Source organism: Oryzias melastigma, linkage group LG15 (genome assembly GCF_002922805.2).
Source record: "Oryzias melastigma strain HK-1 linkage group LG15, ASM292280v2, whole genome shotgun sequence".
In the NCBI taxonomy this organism is placed as follows: Eukaryota; Metazoa; Chordata; class Actinopteri; order Beloniformes; family Adrianichthyidae; genus Oryzias; species Oryzias melastigma.
In genome coordinates, this window is record NC_050526.1 from 21,018,505 (window position 1) to 21,044,370 (window position 25,866).

A 25,866-nucleotide genomic window follows, 5' to 3' on the forward strand; every position below is an offset into this window, starting at 1 on the left:
GTGTAATGCTATAGCGCGATCGCCACCTAGTGGCCAAACTGAAACGCCCTCCAGGAGAAGCAGAACAATGTTTACAATGTTACTGATTTGAACACTTTAGTAAGAATTTCTCCTTTTGAGAAACCATGTAACACTGTATTATATTAACAATCTCATTATTTCACTAATACTTTTTAATAATAATAAATATGTATATATATATATGATATCAATACATATATAGTAGATTATTCATATATTTCTAAACAAATGTGTATAAATATGTTTACTAAAAATTGAATTGAATTAAAGAATCGAAAGTATAAAAAAAATTGTGAATCAAATCGAATCGTTTTTGGAAGTTATAATCGATACCCAGCTGTAGTCAAAGAGCAGCTCCACGTCTCTCATTAGGATCCCAGTTTGCTGTTTTCATTGGAGGAAAGTTTGTTTTATCTTTCTCTTGTTTTTCAGTGAAAAATGACCAGTAACTCCTTACTGTTAATGGTTACAAAGAAAAATGTTACTTACTTATTATGTGTGTTACCTTAATGAATACAGAATAAATAAATACATTAAATAATATTCTTTATTTTCTCTTTTTATTTCATGACATACAATAAAATATTGTATTTGGCCCACAGACTGGGATCCCATTTAGATTGGGCACCCCTGGTGTAAACAAAGGGATGATGGGACATCAGTGGAGGCTTACTCCGCCAACAGTCCCGCCCACAACTTAGAGGTAAATTTCTGATAAATTCCTGCCACTCTGCAGATACTATATCCTAGAAAATGACACTTTTAAAAAAAAAAAAAATTGGCTAAAAAGATAAAAAAAATGCTTAAAAATGGCTCAAAAGATGATAGGAGTTGGACTTTAACAGCAACATTTTTTGTCTCTTTTGTTGTGTCGGCTTAACTAAAAGCAGAATGAAACAATATGTTTCCTGCCTGCTGCGTCTGGATTGTTTGTTGGAAATCTGGACAGAGCGACAGCCAGTGTCATCATCATCAACTCTTGCCAGCTTTTCATATTTAAAGCCAGCAAGGGTTTAATTACCAAATGATGACATTGTCATATGGTACCACGATGGCATGAAATGAGTGTGCGAGATGTCTGCCTTTCTCTTCTTCAGCCCCACACGCTTGTTTTCAGTGGCGGCGTATAAGAGCGTCGCGGGGCTCAAAGGCCCAGAAAGAGAGACGAAACGCAGCGATCCAACGAGGAGGAGGAGACAAAAAGAAGAGCCCAGTAAAACATCTGTAATTTGTAATTTCCCTGTATTCAATGGCTGCTCATGGATTAAAGATTCAGATCTATTGTCTTGACAGATGGGAGAGAGGGAGAAAAGGGGAACACCCATGCACATCCCATTTCCATTTGTATATGAGCGGCACAGTTTGGCTAATCACGGTGGAAAAATAAGCTGTCTGCCTGCCTCACTCTGGGCAATGCCGCCATGTGCCGCCATTCCAGCTGCGGAGACAGAAGTAGCAGGCGGCGCCCTCGCTCTGCGTCAGCCCGCATTTGTTTATTCATTTTCCTGTGGGGATACACAGTGATCAGCAGATACAAAGCATTTCAATCATGACAAACAAGTGTCAACAAAAATATTTGTCGAGATATCTAAGTATTTTGGTTACTGAGAGAGTGTGTGTAAGAGAGAGGTAATGGTCTGGTCACTGGAGTGAAGCGGACCACCTGAGAGTTGTTTTTGGGCATTAGTGTGTGTTCTCCTTCTCTCTGCCTTTCTTTCTATGTGTGCGTGTGATATATGACACTGGCCATCTAAAGGAGGTACCACGCTCTCCCTCTCCATGAAAGGGAGCCGAGAAGCCCCGATGAATTAAAGCCTCTCTTCAATAAAACATCAGAGTCTTTCAGTAACACACGCTTGAGATGCCCCAGTAATTGACTTTTGGACTTAAGGATTTACATGAACCCTCCAAAAGCAGCTTACCTGTGCAGTGATGCCCCTTGAGTCTGCATCCATTCCCCGCTGATGTGGATTTCCATAAACTCGCGCCATATTCTTCTTCTTATTATTATTTTTTAAGATGTGATGAATGCAAAACGGTCCTGCAGTCAATTTGAGGGATTTAAGAAGCATCTGAATTATTTATCAAGACTTGGAAATCTTGGAAAATAAGTCTTAATCCATAGTTATTTGGCACAGTTGTATTCAAATGTAGTTTGCTTTCAGACACCGTTAAATCAATGCGTTTTTTTTTTGTTTGTTTTGGAGACAGAAATTCCTATAATTGAAGCCCCTCAATTTAAAGTACTACAATGATAATCTTTTTACTAGAGTATTTTCATTAGAAATATATATCTGAGATGTGGCGAACTGTTGACGCAAAGTAAGCCCACTACGTTTCCCATCATCCATCTGTTTACACACTCTAGCTTAAAACCACAACCCCAACGTTATATTTTAGTTATAACAAAAATGGCGAGCATTTTCGAAGCTAAATATCCAATATTTATTGAGGTTGCTGTGACCAATAAATTCAGTCTGTTGCAAAATCTAATGAAAGCAAACATCAAAATGGTCTTTCATTGATTTACAATCCTTTACAACTGCGGTCAAAATTACATTTGTTTTCTTTCATAATAAAAATGCCACACTTATATGTTTAAAAACTCCAAAAAACATGATTTTCATTAGGAGGTCTTTAAATTTATTAATGGGCAATGTTTAAATCTTTTATAGTAAAATTTAAAACATTTGGAGTTTACCTAATATTATACCAACATGCTCAAAGATTTTTGACTAATTTCTTATCTACTGGAGTTTCAGGCTAATTTAGAGTTTAGCTTCTATTTTAGCAACACATTAACGTTTTTGAATAATTTAGTTTACTGAAGAATTTTAGGTTATTTTGAGTTTAGCTAGTATTTAAGCAATATGCAAGCTTTTTGACTGATTTCGCATTTACTGAGGTTTTTATGCTAATTTGTAGTTTAGCAAATATTGTCACAACATGCTAATGCTTTCAGCTGATTTTTTATTTACTTTTTTTTCTGCTAATTTTGAATCTGGCTTCTATTTTAGCAACAGGCTAATATTTTTTAGCTAATTTGTTATCTACTGGGGATTTTGGGCTAATTTAGCTTCTATTCTAGCAACACCTTAATGTTTTTAAATCATTTAGTTTACTGAGGAATTTTAGGCTGTTTTGGAGTTTAGCTAATATTTAAGCAATATGCTAGCTTTTTGGCTAATTTAGCATCTACTGAGGTTATTTATGCTAATTTGGAGTTTAGTTCATATTTTCACTACATACTAATGTTTTTAGCTGATTTGTTATCTACTGGTTTTTTATGCTAATTTTGAATCTGGCTTCTATTTTAGCAACAGGCTATCGTTTTTAGCTAATTTGTTATCTACTGGGGATTTTAGGCTAATTTAGCTTCTATTTTAGCAACATGCTAAAATATTTTTTACTAATTTGTCATCTACTGGGGCTTTCAGGCTAATATAGAGTTTAGCTTCTATTCTAGCAACACATTAACGTTTTTAAATAATTTATTTTACTGAGGAATTTTGGGCCATTTTGGAGTTTAGCTAATATTTAGGCGATATACTAGCCTTTTTGGCTAATTTGTCATCTACTGGGGTTTTTATGTTAATTTGTAGTTTAGCAAATATTGTCACAACATGCTAATGCTTTCAGCTGAATTTTTATTTACTTTTTTTCTGCTAATTTTGAATCTGGCTTCTATTTTAGCAACATGCTAACATTGTTAGCTAATTATTTATCTACTGGGGATTTTGGGCTAATTTAACTTCTATTCTAGCAACACCTTAACGTTTTTAAATAATTTAGTTTACTGAGGAATTTTAGGCTGTTTTGGAGTTTAGCTAATATTTGAGCAATATGCTAGCTTTTTGGCTAATTTAGCATCTACTGAGGTTTTTTATGCTAATTTGGAGTTTAGTTCATATTTTCATAACATGCTAATGTTTTTAGCTGATTTGTTATCTACTGGTTTTTTATGCTAATTTTGAATCTGGCTTCTATTTTAGCAACAGGCTAACGTTTTTAGCTAATTTGTTATGTAGTGGGGATTTTAGGCTAATTTAGCTTCTATTTTAGCAACATGCTACAATATTTTTTACTAATTTGTTATTTACTAGGTTTTTAGGCTAATATAGAGTTTAGCTTCTATTCTAGCAACACATTAACGTTTTTGAATAATTTAGTTTACTGAGGAATTTTGGGCAATTTCGAGTTTAGCTAATATTTAAGCAATATGCTAGCTTTTTTGGCTAATTTGTCATCTACTGGGGTTTTTATACTAATTTGGAGTTTAGCAAATATTTTAACAACATGCTAACATTATTGACTGATTTGTTATCTACTGTTTTTTATGCTAATTTAGAGTTTAGCCTCTATTTTAGCAACAGGCTAATGTTTTTGATTTATTTAACTAAACTCAAAAACGTGATTTTCATTAGTGGAGAACTTTAAACACTTTAATAAAGTATTCTCCTTCTGATACATAAGACACACGCTCTGTGTGTCTGTAGACGACTGCAGTATATTCGCTGTCACAAGCACATACTTGTGACTATCTGTCACACCACACATTATTCATTGCAGCTGGTCAAAGCAGCCCAAGAGGCTTTGGTATCTTTTTGTTCTCTTGCAGCCAGAACCCAGAAGCTATTAAGAAGGGCAGAACTGGTGCAGGATACAATTTATTGGTCCATTCCTCACAAGTGCCAAGTAACACTTGCTCCTTACAGCTTCTATCCATAAGAAATGGGAATTCCGGATGCAAATGGGTGCCTGGAAATATATCATGTTGAATATGGAAAGAAAAAACATGACTAGGAAAGATGCTCGCAGATAAAGTTGTGAATCTCGTGCAGCGCATAATAAACTCTTTAACAAGATGGGGAAAGTAAGAGTGAAGGAAGATCTATGGGAGGGGCAGAGGAGCTTGGCAGATTTAATTAATCACCGCATATTAAAATGTTTGTTTACAGAAGTGAACAGCTACAAGAGGTCCGATGTTAATTAATTTAAGACGTACTTCCCCCCCAGCCTCAGTGATGTGTCACAAGCTGTAAAGCTGCTCCCTTTGGCAGGACTCTGCGTCTCATTGGATATCCATCAGTTGCTCTGAGGTGTGTAAGAAACAAAGAGGCACGGCGCACAAATTAGGCCCAGCGTTGACATGATTGCATATTAAGATTTCTAATTAGCAGGCAAAAGGGAAAGGTGAAGAAGTTCAGGGATAGATGGTGTACGGACGGTCATTGAAACATGAATATTTATCTTTTTGCGCTTGTAATTTTTGAAATCGATCAACAGGATGAGTTCTGTGTTAACAACCAAAGCTTTGACAGATGCGCTGGACAAAGTCTGAGTGTTTAACACATGCTGCTTCTGCAGGGTCTCCGGAGGTTCCAGTCCGGACAATGATATATCTAACTCCCCTTTGAGGTCAGCTGGACGGAGTCCAGAACATCACCTGCAATCAATAGTGTTGGTAAAGCAGGCCCAACTGAACACATGTGAGGGCAAAGCCTCTGCTCACAGTCCCACGGTGGGTATGAAAGGACTGCATGGCCCATTGCCCCGCTAAAACCAAACCAGAGCCAGGCCGGACACCTGACACAACAGCATGTTCACGAAGGGCAAAGAGAAAATAAAGACTAGGTTTGAGGAATTATAAGATTGTATATAAATAATCCTCTGCATTTATAATATAAACGAGGTAGGGCTTAATAATTGACACCATTTATGTAATTGATGCCACTGTCATAACTCAGAGTTAGCTTTTTGGGCTTCTCTGTTGGCAGCTTAGTCTAATCATTGGCAGACCCAAATGTAATGTTTGAGAAAAAGAAAATCTATTCCAAAGTGTTTCTAGTGGTTTTTTTAAAAATCATGATTATAATATTTTTAGGCAAAATCATCAACTCATTGTCATTTTCTGGGACATAGTTTCTGCAGAGCGGCAGTAGCTCATAAGAAATTCGCCTACTGTGTCTTTCTAACTGCATGTTTTTGTCTGCTCCTGATTTACAGCAATGAAATAAATAATAAAACATAAATTAAATGAAAATAAATGAAAAATGAAAATAAATGAATATTTTCTTTACATATGTCTTCCATCATGAGAAAAATACCAAACATTTTAAAAACACAATCTTCATTAGAGTGGGTCTTTAATGAAAAGTCCACTTAAAATCTGAAAAACTAGCAAACAAGCTATAAAAAGCTTAATCTTTTTTTGTATTTTAAACTAGATTAAGATGGGAAAAAAAGTATTTTATCCCATATTTTTAACTGATGTGATGGAACATTTCTTTTTTCCTTTTCCTGGTCTGTTAGAGACGTCGCTTAATGTGTCCAATTTTAGGTTCCAAAAAGCAGAGTTTACCGTTTTAAGGTATTGTTTTTGTTTGTGTTTTTATTTATGCAAAGGAACATTAAGTTCCTGAATAAAGTTTGGTAGGATTTGACAATCTTATTATTCTAATAATCTACTAAATGAACACATAGTTTAGTAATTTAGTAATTTAGTAATTTCTCAAATTCCCAATTTTTCAGTAATTTTCAAGCATGTTTTTAGGATTTATTTTCCATTTTGCTACATATACCAAAGTTGGACATAAATTCTCATGTCTTGTAATATTGATCTATTTTTACTTTTTATTGGGTATATTATATTGGGTAAATATCACCCGGCAAAAGTGATGGTGTAACTTTTTATAGTGAAAGTGTTCTAGGATTGATAAATAAATAAAAACATATATAATGTTCGGAGGGTGTCAGAAGTTACAGCTCAAAAACTGAGATGTCTGCAGCCTGTTTGAGTCCATCCTCACACCCACAGACTGAGTAGACTGCTCACTAGTTATTACCAATTTCTGGTTCTGAGAATTTGGTCGGTCATGCTAAACTCTGCTTGTCTTATCCGGTGCATGAAGCCTTACTGGCACTTTTTGCAAAAACGGGTTAGATGGAGGCAAAGATCTGTCACCTTCTGTAATCCATCAGTACTGAAGCACATGACAGCGACCATGTGAAGCCAGATTTCTGCAATAAATTCAGCAACAAACTGGATAAAAATGTGCTTAAGCTTCAGAGCAATTGGGGTTTTTCCTCTTTAGTGACACTACGTTTTGAGCAAAAAAGAATGAATGCCTTGAAAAATAAATAACACAAACTTAACAATTTCCTAATTACTTACGACAAAAATATAACGTGGAATAAACTGGGAGTCACAGGAAAATAGAGAAACAATTTTGTTCAGGAATAATAAATAAAAAAAGAGACATATTTTGGAAATATTGCACCAAAGAATAAATTAAGCTGATTTTATGTATTTCTCTGTCTGATATAAGAGAAAAAAGTCTCTAAAAATAGATAAAAACACGTGCCGCCTCCTCCGTGATTACTTCATTCATTCATCTGCCCACAGAGCCTCAACATTTTACCTCAATCAAGGCTTCAGATTGCCTCCGTTGCAGCAGACACTGATTCCAGGGACCCGGAGAGCTGGGGAAAGTGGCAGATGTTTGGGAGAACATGTTGTGCATGTTTGTGTGAACTCCTACTGTAAGTGGGATTTGAAGAATTGGCACAGTCATCTGTGCAGCGCTCCGAATCTCTCACAAACAAATGACGGCCCAGAGCCTCAAAGTGAGATTGATATCTCTTTCTGAACTTCACAGGGAATATTCTGAATATGGAGAGGGCCTCAGCGTTCCCAGGAGGGGTGGTGGTGGTGGTGGGGATCCATGGAGCTCCTCTCCCCACCTTCAACAGGGAAAAATAGCTGGGGTTCATCGTTTATGTTCATCAATATTCCCTCATTCATTGTGTGTCCTGGCAGCTGAAACGCAGACAAACTCGAGCCTGAAATCCACTTTGTCTCAAGGAAAGGAAACTGATATGGAATTGAATTTGGAATTAAAACAAAACTATTTTCTACACTGAAAACTTTTCAAGAAATAAATAAATGTACTGAAGCTTCAATGCAAGAGGTAGAAAAACAAACAACCTGGACAAGGCAAAAAAAACCAAGAAAAACCTGTGATGTTTTCTAGGACATAGTTTCTACAGAGCGGCAGTAGTTCAGAGCCCGAGTTGTGGGCGGGACTTTTGTGGTGGAGTAAACCCGCCCTCGTTTCCCATTATCCATTACACTCTCTTCCGCCAACTTAAAGCTCTTTAAACCCATTACCAGTACTACAAAAGTGGTGAGCAATATTGGATCTTTTCAGACGAGTTTTGAGGCAGCTCGAATGTGGAAAACAAAGACGTACATGGATCTAGTCGTCTGCAACATGCGTCGGAATAGAGCGGAGCAGTTAGCTTGTGGCCCACTGACTGTAGCACCTTTAGCACAGCTCCAAGTTTTTTCCAACTACATTTTTTACATCTACTCTTGTGAAAAAAATACTGAGAAATTGCATTTTAGGGTTAATTTTCCTTTCATTTATGTTCTCCATCATCCAAAAAAAATACAGATGATTATGTTAAAAACACCAATAATTTGGTTTGTCGCATATTTGAGACAACAGGTATTAAAGGGATAAATCTTTATGGCACCAGTAACTCAAGAGTTTGACAGTTTTCTTTACAATTTCAGCATTTGTTGTAGAAAACTTAAAGTTTTTGCTGGACACCAGTAATAAAAATGTTAGTCAGTAACAGCTAAGATACCTAACAGTGTCGTTTTTTAAACTTTTTGAAAAAACAAACTGATTTTCTATGGATAATCCTGCAAAAAAGTGGTAAAAAATATAGTCCTGACTCTGTTTTGACTCAAAAGAACATTTAATTTTTTTTTTTTTGTTGGGGTTCATTGAAGTCGCTCATAACTGATTTAACAGGCAGTGACACGCTGACCTTGTCCTGCACGGGTCACAAACTAAAGAAAAGTTTATGACAACCAGCTAGCCGTTCAGAGAACACATCTCTGTTAACAGTAAAATATCAATAAGCCATAGTTATATGTACCCAAATAAAGTTAAATGAACTACTATAGTATCATTATCATAGTGTTTATTTACCTAAAGCACATAAAAACAGAATTTATCTTCATGGAGATGTGTCGCTATTGTCCCCAGATTGACAGACAAAGCTATTTGCTCATTTAATGACACTGACAACACGTAGAAGTGAAGCTAAACCCGTATTCTCCTCTAAATCCCAGCCTCCCAAAGCCACTTCATAATGATCTCCCCATTGAAAGGTAAATCAATTATATAACCACGACAAAGGAACCGTTTTGTCATAAAATGGTAATTAGATTGGGTCCTGACCTCCCTCCTGGCACCTCAACTCCCCCAGCTGAGGACCGGGGTAGGTCTGCGGTCCACACTTAACGACAGGCAGGCGTGACGCACAGGCGGCGCATTGTGGGACCTTTGTCTTCATTCAGAGATGAAGCTCTTGGCGCCGCGTTTATCAATCACGGAGAGGCTCCAGCTGTTTCGCAGGCCTCGGCCTGACTGCTACCGTCGGCCTTACAAATTGTCTGTGAATAGCGGAGGAAAGACCACGCCCACAAAAACACACCACACAGGCTCAAATAATAAGACCTTTAACAGCTAATAGATATATTTGTAATGATGTATTGTTCATGTCTGGTGACATTAATATTCAACGTTCAATTTTAAGATGGATTAACTTCTTTAGGTATTGTCACATAATTGTGGATATATCTGAAAAACTGACTGTAGGAAAGGCATCTAAATAAACAAAAACAGGCAATAAAGAGGCAAACATCAACTTTTTATGCCTATCTTTATCCTGTTTTGTCTCGGTGAGATTCAGAATTGAATTCTAAAAAGCGTTTTTGCATTAATGTTATAAAATGAAGAGTTGCATACGTCAAAAATCTGGATAGATAAACACAAGAGCGAGCTGTTCCTCAAGGTCAAATAGTGATAGCTTTGTTGCTCTCATGTGGCAGAGTGTCAAAACCATCTGCACTTTCACTTTTTCTTCATACTCTCCACATCAACAAAACAGCAAGACAATGAATTGAAAGAGGTCAAGAAATAGATGGAAAGAAGGATATACGCAACACAGAGGAGAAAAAGAGAGTAAATACAAATTGATTGTTTGGTGGCGAGATCAGTCATAGTCATCCTGGGCGGATGGATGAATGTCTTCGATGGCCGCGGCAGGTTCAGGCAGGGACTGTCTGAAAACAAGAGAAATTGTTTTGGGCCCTGGGGACAGGAATCAATGTGTGAGGGCCATTGAAGTGCTGTACAGGGGTTCTGAGCAGGCATGGGAGGGTCACCCCAACTTTGGGGAGGAGGCAGCTGAATTTTCTGTTTTCTTTTGACATGTTAAATTGTACTATTATTTTCTATAAAATTGATTGCCAGACAATGTTATCAGTAAGACATCCATCTCCCATAATTAATTCTACTAAGCTGATTGTAGTTGTTTATCATTTTTGCACATTTATAGATTTGTTGAGACTCTCATTTGTTGAGGCCCATTTACATAGATTTTGATTCAAATTTTTTGTCACAAAATAACATTTCATATCACAAAAACATTGAATAATGAAGTTTTTGAACACCAGAACCTACATTTCAACAAGGAGAGATCTTTAAAATGGGATTAACAGATTTGATCATGAAAGATTTACTTTGAAAGATTTAACTGTGAACAGTTAGAAGTCTTTGGCGTTTGGGCTCTGGGCCGGAGACGTCTTGCATGTTAGTGTAGAGACAACCTTGGACCAAGTGAAGAGACCCTGAACTCAAGAAGGAAAACGGGACGTAGGTGGGCCGACACGATGTCTAGAATGCGAAAAACCCAAATTTATTGAATTTAAAGGCAAGAATGGTGTGCCACAAGGTTCTGTTTTGGGACCGCTACTGTTCATTTTATATCTGCTGTCTTTGCAATATATTTTAAGCTATTTTGATGATATCTCTTACCATTTTATGCTGATTATATTTAGCTTTATGTGTCGTTTAAACCTCAGGATGTTCTTAAAGTACAGATTTTACACAGGTGACCGGATTCAGTCAATTCAGTCTGTGGTCGTGACAAATGCCTCTTCCAGATAATACACTGGTTTGGTCCACTTTCTTCCCTTGTCAAGCCTTCTGTAAGAAACCTTGGGATAACTCTATACCAGGGTGTCCAAAGTCATTCCTAGAGGGCCGGCTTCCTTCTGGTTTTTCAGAAATCCTGACTTATCTGCTGCTGATTACCTGGATCAGGTGTGTTTGGCCAATAAGGAGCTTCAATGGCAGCGACCCTTGAAGACTGACTTTGGACACCCCTGATCTGACTTGAGATCAGTATTATCGATATTTTGGATCGATCCGCCCAGCACGAGCCTGCAGACAGCCGTATCCAGGGCAGTTGTGACTATAAGTCATAAGTCTTCAAACTCTGACAAATAAAAAATAAAAACCATTAAGAACAAATAAGACAATGTATTTTTATGCATTTACATATTTTGTGAGTTTTATTTCTTGTTTTAGGATTTAGTACTTATCAAAAAGCATTAAACTGTAAATGGAAAGTGTCATAGAGAGTAGAGAAGATCTGGACTCTGGTTGTCCTCCGACAGATGCTGTCCAGGAGGCCTGAGGAGGTCAGCAGCTGGCCCGCTCACTGCACTTCATTTATTCTTTTAAGAAACATCTCCCATCTTATCTCTTTCAATTTTTTTTTAAAGTTTGACCAGAGGTCGAAGTTGAAGCAGGTGGTCCAATTTTTTATTTAGAAAGACGGATGGTGAAAATGAAAGGACGTATCTGCAGGAAACATTGTTCACAAACGTGATTTATTTATTTTTCCCTGTCACGTCAGCAGCTGACTATCACTGTGGCATTAGCAGAGTGTTATTAACTGATTAGTCTCTATTTTAGGGGCAGAAATAAAAATCAAAATCTCATGCTACTTAATGGAGTCATTGTGACTTAAGTAGTTTTTCAGCTGGATTATGACAATCTCTTTGAACGATGATGCAACCAAGTCAACTGTGCTCTGGTAATGAGTCATATGACAACTCCTGGGGTTTCTCCTAACTATCCAGGCAAATGTCAGCAGTCTACCCCCCATTCCCTTTGATGACCTATTAAATATTATGAGGACCCCCTCCTGTGTACGCTGTAGTTTCACTCATATCAAGATGGTGTTTAATGCCCATGAGACAAACAACAGACAGATTGAAGCTATTATTCCCTGCTGCACTCCCACACTCACCCTCTTCAAAGTGGAGTTATGATGAGTTGTTTAATAGTTTTGCAGCTTCTATTTAGTTTATGCGGTGGTGGGCTATAAATGATGCTGGGAAAATGTATCTTTCAAAAATGAAGTGGACAGTGCTGACCTTTGCAGCTCTTTTTCCTGTGGCTATTCTTGACTTTATCACATTAAAAACTAACTCCCAGACAAGCATTATGTTAAGATTAACCATAATTTTGAAGATAAATGAAAGATTTTCAACAACGGTCATTTTCTGGCTTGTAAGTCAAGTGTAAGGTGCTAATTATCAGGTGTTATGGGCAAAACCAACTTCTCGTTTTTAGGAATAATGGGAGTGAAATGGTATAGAGTAATGGCGCTATTTATCTTCTTTAGGTTTCTGTCGTGCTCCTGCGATGACAGCGCTCTCCGAGGAATATATTCATAAAAGGAAATTGAAGTCATAACTTAATAGGTTATTAAAATTTCTGAATGCAGAATCAGCTCTCCGATTGCAGCGCTGTAAACTTGAATAGAAGTTTGTGGCATTGTGAGACACCGGTTAGAGTGTTTTTATGGCGGCAAAAGCGAGTGGGACATGAATCTCTGTCAACAGGGGTATTTGCTATTCTAATTTTATGGCAGGGCAGATTATCAGGCACGAATGTCACCGTGCGCGGGCTGACTGCTGACAACACTTTCGCCCTTAGCCATGTGTTTCCATTAGAGAGAACCAATGTCCAGGGCTTTGTTCTCTCTATTGCTTTCTATTTCTGTCTTTTATCTTGATTTAAGCCTCTCTGCATATTCCTCACCTGTCATTTCTCGCTATTTCCTGCCCCCACCTCTTGAGCACATCTTTTCTTACTCTTTCCCATTATTCCAGATGTCCTGTCCTCTAGGGATGGGTTGATATTATTTTCTACGACCAATACGATAACCAATATTTTCCCTGAAAGCTGTTAATTGAAAAAAACGATTTTTACCCTAAGAAATTCCCTTTTTTTTAACATATTAGAAATGCAATAAGCTTCACATTGCCAAAAACAGTACAAACATGCATCCCAAATTACTATCAAAACACAAGTATAAACTTAGCTTTGATATTCAATGACCGTTATTTGCAAACACAAGTAATAGGCCTTCAAGATCACTTGAAAATAATAGGATTTAAAGAAAAAAGTGCTTTGAAATTAAGTGTTTTTTTAAACACACACAAAAAATATGTAGAAACTGCTTAGTGTAAACAACATGTTTTAAATAGGGCCAGGAATCGATTAAAAAAATTAACTAATTTATCGCAAACCTGGGGAAAAATTAATTACAATTAATCACAATTTTTTTTAATTAACAGTATTCGCCAACCACTTAATATGAATAATCACAAAATGAAATTTACCCACAAAAATATACATTTAGAACATTTGTTTTTAATTAAGGCTGATTGATTAAAAATATATCAGATTAATCACACTTTTGAGTTATAATTCGTAAATAGCCATGTATAAGTGGAAAGTGAAGTGTGATTTATTTGCATTAATGCGTATTAACGCATTAATTATAATTTGTTAATCGTGTGTGTTAGCGCGTCAACGTTCATAGTCCTAATTTTAAACACAAAACTTTGTAGTCTTGCAAAAAATGTGTTCTATTAATATGTTTGTAGCTGGTGTAATCATACTGTAGACTTTGGGATGAAGATTTTTCCTTTAATGTCACCTTGGATGCTAACAACAGAATGCTAACTTTAGCCGCGATGTGATAAGTAAATAAAGTAAAATGAAATGATACAACCGTTGTGAAACTGGTATTTTCTAAAAATAATAATAAACGTGAATCCATCAAGTCTGTAATGTTATTATTGTTTTGTATGGGAAACATTTGAGTCAGTCACTGCATATTAGTGTGAAGAAGATGCAGAGGAGTTTGGATCTATGTGCAAACATGGATTTAATGGTGAGATAAACAGGCATAGAACAAGGCAGAGACATAATCAAAACCGGGCTAAGATCAAAAGGATGGAGCGAGACAGGATAACGAGAAAAACAGGCGAGGGTCAAAAACCAGGGAAGTAAACTCAGTGGCGGGCCGTGCATTTCACACCTAGGCCTTCAGTAGTGCTCCATCTGAATCAACCCAACCCTCAATAACTATTTTATGGCTATAAAACTTCTACTGCAGGTACAACTGCGACACACATAAAAAAGCATTAAAAAAATAACCTGATAAAATTGCAATAATATTTAGGTATATAGCAAAATTTTACTCACCAAAAATCCGGATTATTTGTACACAAAATCCATCCTTTCTATCCTCAAGAAGATTTCAATCACTCTGTCGTGCAGATTATCCGTGCGTTTTAGTTCCATCAAGAAGTCCTTTTCTATCGCCATGGAAGCTAATGCTGAAAGTCGAGCCTGCCCTGACGTATTTCTGGCATAAGTTTTAATTCGCTTCAGGGCTGAGAATGTCCGTTCAACAGAAGCAGTGGACACGGGGCTTGCTAGCTTCGGAGTTGCCCGACCCCTCTTAACAATGTCCAGCTTTTCTTGAAAAGTCCGTCTTGAAAACGACTTTGACAGTAAGTCTGCAACCAAATCCATTTCTTCTCCTCCTTCAGCCATTGTGGATTGACAAACCAGCTATTAAATTCGATATATTTGCCTGTGCAGGTCGCTACAGATTCAGTTTACCGGCTCTTCCTAGTACACTCTCCGATTATCCAATCACAGCGCGTGAAAATCCTGACGTTTCCGAAGGCCTTCTAGCTGGCCTATCACGTGGTCTCCTCCAGATCTGATTGGTTGAAGCAACAGTTTGGTGGACCATTGTTTTATGCTACAGGGCCCGCAAAACTGATTCTGAAGGCCTTCAGGCAGATTTCTTTGACCCTAGCAACAAATGGTGCTGCAATGTGATTGGTTAATGCTTAAATAGGAAAATACACGTCTGGAAGCAGCGCAGCCAGGGAGACAGCAATGAAAGGACGAAGACAGAGCATTTGGAATTATAGAATACGTATTCACGGAAATAAATAATAATTGATATCAGTCTGTGATTCAGATATTTTTAGGCCAGCAGAGAAGGCCTTGCAGGCCCTGACGGCCCGCCACTGAGTAAACTAGAGTAAACGCTCAGACTGTCTAGGCAAAACAAGACTTCGCACTGAAGAAGTGACTAAGACGGGTTGAAATGTTAGATGGAATTTATGATGATGGAAACCAGCTGTGCAGACAGGAAACCGTGGTAGTGGCTGATGGGAGTTGTAGTAAGGAGACAACTCTGCCGAGGGCTCCCTCTGGTGGTCGGAGGCAGTAACTGACGGTGGAACCATGACAATTAGACAAAGCAGTTTGACCCGTGGAAACAAGTGTCTCCACAAAAACATATTTTGAGGAAGAACCTTCGGGTTTTGTCTGTGAACAGCAGACAAAACCTGAAGGTTCTTCTTGGGGTTCCTCACTGAATCTTTCCAAATACATCTTTTTGTTTGGCTTCCTTAGCTTTTAGCTTTCAACATAGCTAACAGTCCAAGCAGCACTGCAAGACAGTCGGATGTGGTGAACAGAATCCGGTAGATTTCCAAAATGAAACTTCATTCAGAATCATAAAATCAAAAGGTGGAAAGAATCAAAGTTAACGAATGCATTTTTTCCTGTCTGCAGCTCGGTACCAAGCGGCCCTCAGACTGGTACCAGTTTGGGGCCAAGGTGATGGGGTCCTTGTGATGTAATGGTAATGACGACTTGGGGTTACCCCTAACATCAAAGAGTGACATGGCGGGGGCCTGAACTATGCGTTGGTATATAACTAGTTGGGAGTGAGACTGTGTTGCTTGGACCAACAACTAAAGCGTGCTCGCGTGTGCATGGGGACGGGGGTGGGGGGAGCAAGCCTGTGCTAAACAGAGCACTTCTCCTGCTGTAACCACCAGTCAAAATAAGAGAAGTATCGGTGGAATTTTTGATATTGGACAAATACTGATATATTAGCAGATACTTTCATCGATATATTGCTTCCTCCTGTGCTCTTCCCTTTATGCCGTTTAGTAGGTTCCTAGCCATAGATAGAGATAGATCCACCACACATTCCAGGGGATCTAGATACAGAGCCAGTAAACGCTAGCTGTGTGTTATATCAGGACACAGCGCCAAAGAAGGTACGACGCATTGAAGGAAATAAAGGGGGAGTGATGGAGGAAGAGGGGTCCATCATCTCAGCTGGATGAGTGGGAGGGGATTTTCTAACCTCAAGGTCAAGGGGCAAATTTATTTATTTCCCTGGAAGTTACAATGAGGTTTTACGGAACACTTTGCGCCGATGACGAGCAGAGATCAGCAGCCATAAATTTGTCTTGCAGTTTGGTTGCCAGTGATGAACCATTTATTATGCTGCCTTCAAGGACACAGCGTGGTATTTGTATGAAGGTGCCATTCTGTGTAATGATATCCATTTCATTGTGCCATATAACACAAATGAGAAAATTAAGAATAAAACTGCTCGGTGAGGAGCAAGTCGAGCTTTTGTCGGATGTGTACAGTAAATGTCACCTTATATTTGTGATGCCCTTGTCCTGCTTTTACGCTGGCACTTTAAATGCTGTCCTGTCAGGTGGAAAGTTTAAGTTCTGCCATTTGTATCTCACAGCTCTAAACCGCTTTTTGTGGTTTTATCCACAAAAAAAAAAAAAAAAGAAATTATCATCTTGACCAACAAATTTAGCTGCTATCTGGCTTCCCACATTAATCACGCTGAAAGAATAGGGCTCTGACACTGCGCCTCGGCACGGCAGACACATCCAGGGTCCCTCAGAGGGCACCATGAACTAATGCTTTGTATTGATTGGTGGTTTAAAAGCCTCTTGTAGCTTTGGGAGCATGTTAATGCCATGAGGTCTTTTCTCTATTGCTGCCCCATCGTCCCATGGGCCCACGGGTGTATTCCTCAGTGGGCTATCATAGGGAGTTCATTAATGGTCAATTACCAGCATCTGATGAGACTCATTGTGCTACTACTATGTTGTAACTGGGCATCTGTTTCGGGAAATATCATTTTGTCCCAAGAACTGTAGTGATGAGTCTCATTCTACCCTCAATATTGAAGCACTTTTTTGTTTGTTTTTACCTTTGTTTAGGAATTATACAAGGTGAGAACCAAAGAATATGCTAGTTTTTATATCTTGACCTCTTTAAAGTTGGGATTTGATGCTGTCAGGCCCCGAGAGCAAAGAGACCACTGCATTCCACGAGCCCTTCCATGACTGCTGGCTGAATATGGGAGGATAATAACAGGAATAAATCAGACAATCTGGCTGAAATTTTCATTTGTTCTCCATATTCCTTGCGGGAAAATGATACAGAAATGTAAAAACAGCAATTTCTCTCTGACCCCTGCAGGGATTATGCCCAAGAAGCTGTGCTGTTTTCACGTCTGCAGATAAAGTGCATCTTTGCCGTCCTTTTCTCTCTGGTATAAATCTTGCAGGCAGCTTGTTCAGTGTCTATTCCACTACAACATAATTCTTAATAGATAGAATAGATTTGTTATTTTGATAAGTTATTATTTCCATTTTTTCCTCCCCTGCAGTCACTTCCTGTCTGTCAACGCGGCTCTGTTTTCCTCTATAACTGTCCCTCATCTCTTCCTTTTCATGTGTTGTATCTGCTCTCCAGAGGACAGTGTTCAGTCTGGGACTGGATAACTCGTGATGACATTATAATGGCCTTCACTTTTCACTCCCTCTGGTGATAGATCCCCCGAGTTATCTCTCCCTCTGTTGAGAGGTGAAGTTTATCTGAATGAAAAGTGCCTGTGAAGTGATAATAGCATGCATCATGGCCACTTGGCTACTTTAGGAAGGGGAGGAAATGAAACATGTTTGGTGGAGCAGTGGTAACGTGCTCGGCTGACTTTGTTCTTAAAGTTTGGAATGTGGTTTTGAACTTGTTTTGGATAGTTAGTTGTAACAAAGTACCAACGATTTCATTTTGGGCCTCATTTCAGCCCAAAATGATGTATAGTTTCTGATAAATAATTGGATATATGGGCATTGGAATGATCATAACCTAGAAAAGATCCATTTTGGTGAGTATTTTATGCCAGATCAGCACTTTCCTCCCAGTGCCATGTCCGATCTGTCAGTGGATCCTTTAGTGTCAGGTAGCACGGGGGTGGCAGGGGCTGAAAGCAGGGCAATTGGGATCAGTCTGTGTCTCGCAGCCTTTATCACTTCTGCCCTGACAACACATCTACTTTTCACTTTCACCCCAGAATGTGGACCCGACGTGGCTTTCACAGAAGCAGCAGCAAGAGCAGGAGATGACAGACATGAAAATGAGCTCCCCCTTCACTGAGTGAATGAGGGGAAAATGTGTCAAATCATGGCTGAGCTTGGGCTGCTGGCCAGGATAATATTCATGCTGATACATCACGCTGCGGCGCTGCCTCTGAGGTCACTCCCCCAGAATCATGAGCAGCCGTGAAGGTGCAGATTTACTTTATGCCAAACAAAACCTCTGAAACTATGAAGAAAGTTTAAAAAAACTGCAAAAAAGTTTGAGATGTTGCAAAAGTCTCCATAATACAGCTATACTGTGATTATTTTATGGGCTTTAATTACCGATTTGAACATAAATGCAGCTTAACTGCACATGACAAAGTTTGTCAAGACAAACATTAATGCAGAGGATTCCATTATAAACAATTACTCCAAGCTACAAGACCACAGAAAGCAATGATGTAATAAATCGGACTCATGTTTGATTTTCCAGCTACTATACTAAAATAGTCAAAAATATTAAAACAAAAAAGCAAAATAAATATTGTGAAACCTGAAGTAACTGTATTTATATTATTTGATTGTTTTAAGGCTTAATGACTTACACATTTCTTAATACCTTTGTAATTCAGAAAATTTGTTCTAAAAGGACTGTTACTTTTATTTTTTTTTACTAAAACTTATATAATCGATTAACTGTCAAAGAATATCTTAATTAAAAAAAAAACTTTTTTGATAAACAGACAACTATCAGCAGCTCTATTTCAGACAGCAATGTAGTATTTTTTATATCTGAGTGTGAATTTTGTTTAAATTCACAGCATGTAAGCATGTTGTTTAAGAAAATATAGTGCCATAAAAAGTTTTTAAAATTCCCAAACAAAACTAAATGTTAATTCATTTATGAATCCAACTGGAAAAAAACATCAAACAATTGTTAATTAAAAGGCCACTCGACATAATAATCTTAGTAAATTTGGTGATGTACCAAATGTTTTGTTTACAACTTGAACCCCTATCCCAATGAATTTTTCTTAACAAAAAATGTGGAACATTATCATTCTAATGTGAGCAAAACATGTAAAAAAAAGAAAAAATAAACAAGGAAAAGAATAAAAAAATTTTGGTGAAATGTCTAGATATTTTGTTATTTTTTTAAAATCAGAATTAGGGATGCGAATCGATTAAAAAAATTAACTAATTAATCGCAAACTAAAAAAAAGTTAATCGCGATTAATCGCTTTTTTTGTCTCAGTATTTGCCAACCACTATCTGCAGATAATCCCAGTATGAAATCACACACGAAACTTTAGAAAATGTATTTTTAATTACTGCTCTGAAATGATTACAAAAAGAATCTGATTAATCGCACTTTCATGTTGGCATTAATCACAATTAATCACAATGTTACTGGTTAAAATATATTTGTACAATATGGCATCGGACCATGGATCAAATAATCCGCTTTTTGTGAAAAAGTGATCTAAATCACAAAAATAGCAAGAATAAAGTACTAAAAACTAAATATTCATTTCTTTTGTAAGTGACCATGGTGTAAGTGGGATAATACAAAATGTTTAAATGCACGCCGTGGAAGCCTGAACCGCCGAGTTAAAGTGGACTGTATCTTTGATCAATTTGGGTTGATACATATTAATGCATTAATTCTTTCTGATTAATCGCATGCATTATCTCCACAGCCCTAATCAGAATTTTCATATTTTACATTTATTTTTTAGAAAACTAAAGAATAAAAAGTACATTCTTTTCAAAGATTGACATCTGAATTGGAGAAAGTCAGTTTACTGAAGAGTGTTTTATTTTGATTTCAAGGGTGCTGGGATCCTCATGTGATCACTGATGACCATCAGTCACTAAAGGCTTCTGCTGATATGTTGGCTCTCCAGGCTTGGATAACCCCCCTTCATGCCACACCCTGGGGTGCAACAAATATCAGCATTGTAATTTCACGCCTGTGATTATTATCGTGAGTTCCTGTCTCTGACTGGGAATCCTTCACCCATCCCCTTTAGTCCTCCCAGCTGAGATACTGTTTAACAGTTTCTCTCCTGAACCTGGATGTTTAGACACATACTCACAGAGAGGCATCCACACACACACACGCATAAACACACGCTGTTTAAATGCCTTTCCTCCATGGGCCTATTTTAGGCCTTTCATTTCTTCTTCTCCCATCTTCTGTTAATTCACCACCATCTGCCTCAGCATCTGCTTGAAGAGCCAGAAAAAGTGTTTGCAACAGAGAAGAAACCGCCTTTTTTCTCTCCCTCTTTCTTTTTTTTTTTTTTTTTTATATCTTCCTCCATTTTTTTACCATCCTTTCCTGGTGTAAATGGCAGTATCTTCTCTGGCCTTTGTCTGGCCTCCTGCTCCACCCCCCTCCTCTAAACTGGATCTGATTTAACATAATCTCCCAAAATCCTGCCCCCTCCCCTTGAGCCACACATGCATGTTTTCCTGCTGAATTTGAGCGCTAAAAATCTGTACTGAAAAAAAAAGCCAAAATATTTCAAACCACCGAAAATGTGTTGCTTATAATATAACTTAAACATTTATAATGTTAGTAAAATATCAAAAAAGTGTCTGGATAACAAGGGGGCATTACTTGTAAAAACAGTCTTCTTGTTTTTAGTATAAACTTGCTCTAAATGTAACCATTTCCTGCTCTAAATTTTTTTGCCTCCTGCCTTCCGTCCCATCTTCCTTTTCTTCTTTGAGCTTGTAAGCAACAATAGGACTGTCCACTCCACAGCCGCCCTGAGCCGCGGGATCCGTTCCTGCCAGGAGAGATTACAAGCATTCTTCAAGCAGGCCAAAGTTGTCAAGGAGATTTGCAAAGCTGGGAGCTTTCCGACAACACTTAGTTGGAACCATTTCTCAGTGGTTTTCCTCTTTGGTCGTGATGACAGGAAACACATTAATAACTTTGTCAGTAAAGTTTACTTTGCATCATTACAATAAGATAAAAAAAAAAAAAAAAATATTTTTTTATTTATTTTAGGTTTGATGATACAAAAAAGAAACAATCTAAGAAAGCACACAACCTTTATCTCGCTTAGCGAACAAGAGGGTGTTGCAACATCCAATAAATGAACACGGCATGCAGTTATACATTATAACCACAGAAAAGGACAGACAGGAGAGCAGAAAAAAAACTATTAAAAAAAAAGGGAGACAAGATTTCATTATGTATTATTAAGCAGCCCATTTTTTGTTTTTCATATTCAGGTTAAAGTTCACAACAATATATATATATATATATATATATATATATATATATATATATATATATATATATATACACGTGTATGTAACTTATATTTATTTAATTGTCCATATATATATATGTGTGTATATATATATATATATATATATATATATATATATATGCGCTCTGAACCACGGACGTCTACATTTAAATGTAAGTAATGACCTTTATATATATATATCTATATATATATATATATAGATATATATATATATATATATATCTATATATATATATATCTATATATATATATATATAGATAGATAAATAGATATATAGTATATGTATGTATAGATATGGATACATACACATATACTATATATATATATATACATATATTAGGGCTGCCACAAACGATTTATAGTCGACCAATCACCGATTATGTTTTTCCGATTAGTCGACTAATCGGGCCATGACGAAGTTGATGTACCGCACACATCTTGGCCATCATTTACATCATTAGTTTCTTGCATTAAAACAAGATTAAGGCTGAATCAGAATTCTACCCTTCTCCCTTCCCCTCCATTTGAAGGGGCATTTTTAGTGTAAGTGCGTCCGTAGTAATTTTTTTAAATCCGACCCTCCAAGCGGAGAGATACAAAGTCGTTCGTTGCGAGGGTAAACCGCGCTGAGAAGAGCTTTTCTTTATGTTGGTGTGCTCTTAACCACAGACATTTACATTTAGTAATGACTCTTTGTTGTGGCATGACCTTTTTAAAGTTCTGAAACTGCTGTTAGGTTTATTTAAGCAATAGAAGCCCCGCGGTAAAGCGTGCGGACTGGAGATTATTGGTGACGCCATCGAATGAAAGTGATGTCCGAATTATGAGACACTATTTTTTTCATAACCCTACGTTTGGAGGGCCAAATGAAGGGGAAGGGAGAAGGAAAAAATTTGGATTGGGCCACTCTGACCCCATACAATATAAAGTAATGTCTAATTAGTAATCAACTATTATATACTACTATAAAAGTTGATTAGTTGTCGACTAATCTTGGCAGCCCTAATATATATACATATATATGTATATTAGTATTAAGTTATTTATTAAACAATCTATATGTCTATATATATATATATATATATATATATATATATATATATATATATATATATATTCTTACACCATCTCTGGATAAAGAAATCTACTCCCAATTGAAGGGAGATGGTCATATTTTCTGTTACTTGTTGTAGTTTATTTAAAAAAAATGAATGTGGGACTAGTTTATGTAAATGACCATAAATAATATAGTTTAGAACAAAAAACAAAAACTGTGATGTTAAATTACCCTTTTGTACATTACATGTTTGTTATCCCAGCTTTTACTCCGACTTTGCTCTTATTTCAACAAATCTGTTATTTCAGAGTTAAATCCCAAATATTTTTCAGGTTCATAGGAAGATTTCTGTCTTTACTATTTCAGACTTGGAGAGTTTTATTTTATATTTTTTATTTATGTCTAAAAGTAGCAGAGAGACCTAAGATAAACATTGTGATTTACAATAAGTCATTATAGCTTCAATTAAACTTTTAGTACAAAAAAAATACTCTGAACACAATATTGATATCATAGACAACAAATGTTTAGTTTTTGGTTATTTGATATCTTTGTGTTTTGACTGCAGGAGTTTAACAAGAGTCTGATTTATAGTATTCTTTTGTAATTACAACCTCAAAGAAAGGGATAAAAAAGACACTTTAATGTTTTCTCTGGAACAATCACAGCCATCGGTTGCAATTTATTGGTATCAAAATGTTTTGTTTGCCAACAGCAGTTTAACTCCGCTGACAGTCGGATAGCGCACCAACAACACGGCGTGTTTATTTGTCTTGACACGGCTAAGACACACGTCCTTGTTTTACGGCGTTTTTCTTTCTCTCAAGACGTCGCTCTGTGTTTACATCTTTGGGAGTGACAGACTTCCCCTCATGATCTCAGGCCCGCTGGGACCAGCAGTGTTTGTTTAGCAGCTCTTACAGACCGCATTATAAACCCTTCACTTACTCAGAGGGGTTGCCACAGGCCAAAGCTGTTGGACTCATCTAATTAAATACAGAGCTGGACGCTCCGCGCTCCCCTCAGGCCAACATGGACGGGACGGCTTTGTGCAATATGTCCAAACATATGGAGCCAAGGCTTTCCTTCACTCCCGTGATATTTGATACTGGCACTTCAAATAATTATGATTATTATTCCTCTTCATGCTATATTTTTTTGTCTGTAGGCAATGATATTCCCCTCCCTCCCTCCTCAATAGTTCTCTCCCTTTTTTCGCTCTCTCTGTGGGGGAGCTTTTGCCTGATAAGTTGTCACATTAAGAGCTAAGTTTTGGGTGATTGCTGGGCTTCTCGTTCTATCTCTTCATGGCCAGACCGTCTAATAGCTGGCCTGCAGCAACACCCGAGGCAATCATGTTACAAATAAACAGGCTGACACAGTCATTTACTCAAATAGTCCCTACACTATTCACAAGCCTCCCCTGGTGATGATCTTTCGAACAACAATTATTTCAAATGTCAAAGATCCAAGCCTTCAGGGCCCAGATAAATGCACATTAAAAATCTATTACCAAAACTCTTTAAAATATATATGTAGTTTTTCTTCATTTGCCTGATAATTTATTGTGTTTTTCTTTGCAATAATTACACCTCTTTTGGAGAATTGTTGCAGAAGTGGCTGCGGCGGGGGTTTGAGTTTTATCTGCTTGTTTCCTTTCATCTCACGTGACTGAAAGCAGAGGGTGGGCCCTTGATTTGTGGTCACGCTGAGCTGTTCTACATGACCTCTCATAACCTCATTTCATCTCTCCCAAGACTTCCAGGAACCTTCGGTCAACCCGGCGGATGAGATGAAGATATTCCCACCTCGGCGGACTGTAAACTCCGCAGGAGATGAAGGTTTTTGAGGAGTCAAACTCCAAACTTGAATCCCTGGAATTGTTGTGTTTGCCAGCATCCTGTTATATGTTTTATAAGTGAATTGTCCATATAAACCTAATATAAAAATACTGCTTGCGGTACCAATCTATTCCATGTGATTGCCCTTCATGATGGGCAAGAAATCAATCCAGTGATAATGGCATCAATCTTCACCTTTATGCTGCATGTATTTGTTACCTTTGGCCCAGTAGCAATAAATCCAATCTAGTCTCCTGGTTGTGGACCACTGACCACTGTGAACTGGTCAAGGAGAATAGCTACACTTCATTTCACTTCACCACCTGTCATGATTATGGAGAGATTAAAAGGCCTGACCAGCGCTTTGTAATTTTTAAATTATCTACTTTGGATTTGGAGAAAATTGAAAGAATTTTGGCATAAATTAGGAAAAAATACGAACCTTTAATCCTTAACATAACAGGAAGTTTTACTGATTTAGGCATGAGAGGTGTGAAAAACAAAGACGAAAATATATGTTTTTTTATCTTATCTGAAATAACAGACTGATAAACTTTAAAGCTATATATCTTTAGGGTTATAAACATGCTCCTTGTATGTCACTGGTGGTTTAATAATGTGATCAAATGTTTTTCAAATAATTCAACAGTATCTTTTTAGGACGTCTGTGGCGCAGGGGTAAAGTGGTATGCCTCTGATTGGAAAAATGCAGGTTTGATTTCCAACTTGCCTGCTCATGTATCGAAGTGTCCTTGGGTAAAACACTCAACTCCAAATTGCCTCTGGTGGTAGATTAGCGCAATTTAGGGATACGTTAAAAAATCGATGAATTGATTTAAGCTTAATTGATTAATAATCAATTTATAAAAATATAAATCGATTTAGCCCATAAAGCTAAAGTTCGCTAGCTTGATGCTAACGTTTAATGGAATTTCCCATAGGATATGGAAGCCCAAACTGTTCTTAATTAAATAAATAAATACATCATTATTTAATCAAGCAACACTCCAATAAAAGTCTTTTCAATAAATAATTGACCATTTTATTATGAAATATATTTCATTAAAATTTAAATGGACTATTTTATTATGAAATACGTGTCATTTTTACTTTAAAACATAATGTTTATGTTAAAAACATTTCATAATAAAAAATATATATCATAATAATTTTTTTTTCATGTTGGATATTATTATAATCATGTGGGGGTTTTTTTTGTA

General features: G+C 37.2%; 1 long non-coding RNA gene across 3 annotated transcripts in view; it reads left to right on the top strand.

Annotated features, from left to right (window-relative positions):
• Nucleotides 1–24,993, top strand: part of LOC112161386 — a 120,930-nt gene extending 95,937 nt beyond the window's left edge. For 2 of the 3 annotated variants that reach the window (XR_002921865.2, XR_002921869.2), the window contains one exon: nt 5,389–6,019. This is a non-coding gene — a long non-coding RNA (uncharacterized LOC112161386). Of the gene's footprint in view, nt 1–5,388; nt 6,020–24,562 lie in introns of those variants that run through there. The other variant, XR_004949201.1, reaches the window with a different exon arrangement.
• The last annotated feature ends 873 nt before the right edge of the window (nt 24,994–25,866 follow it).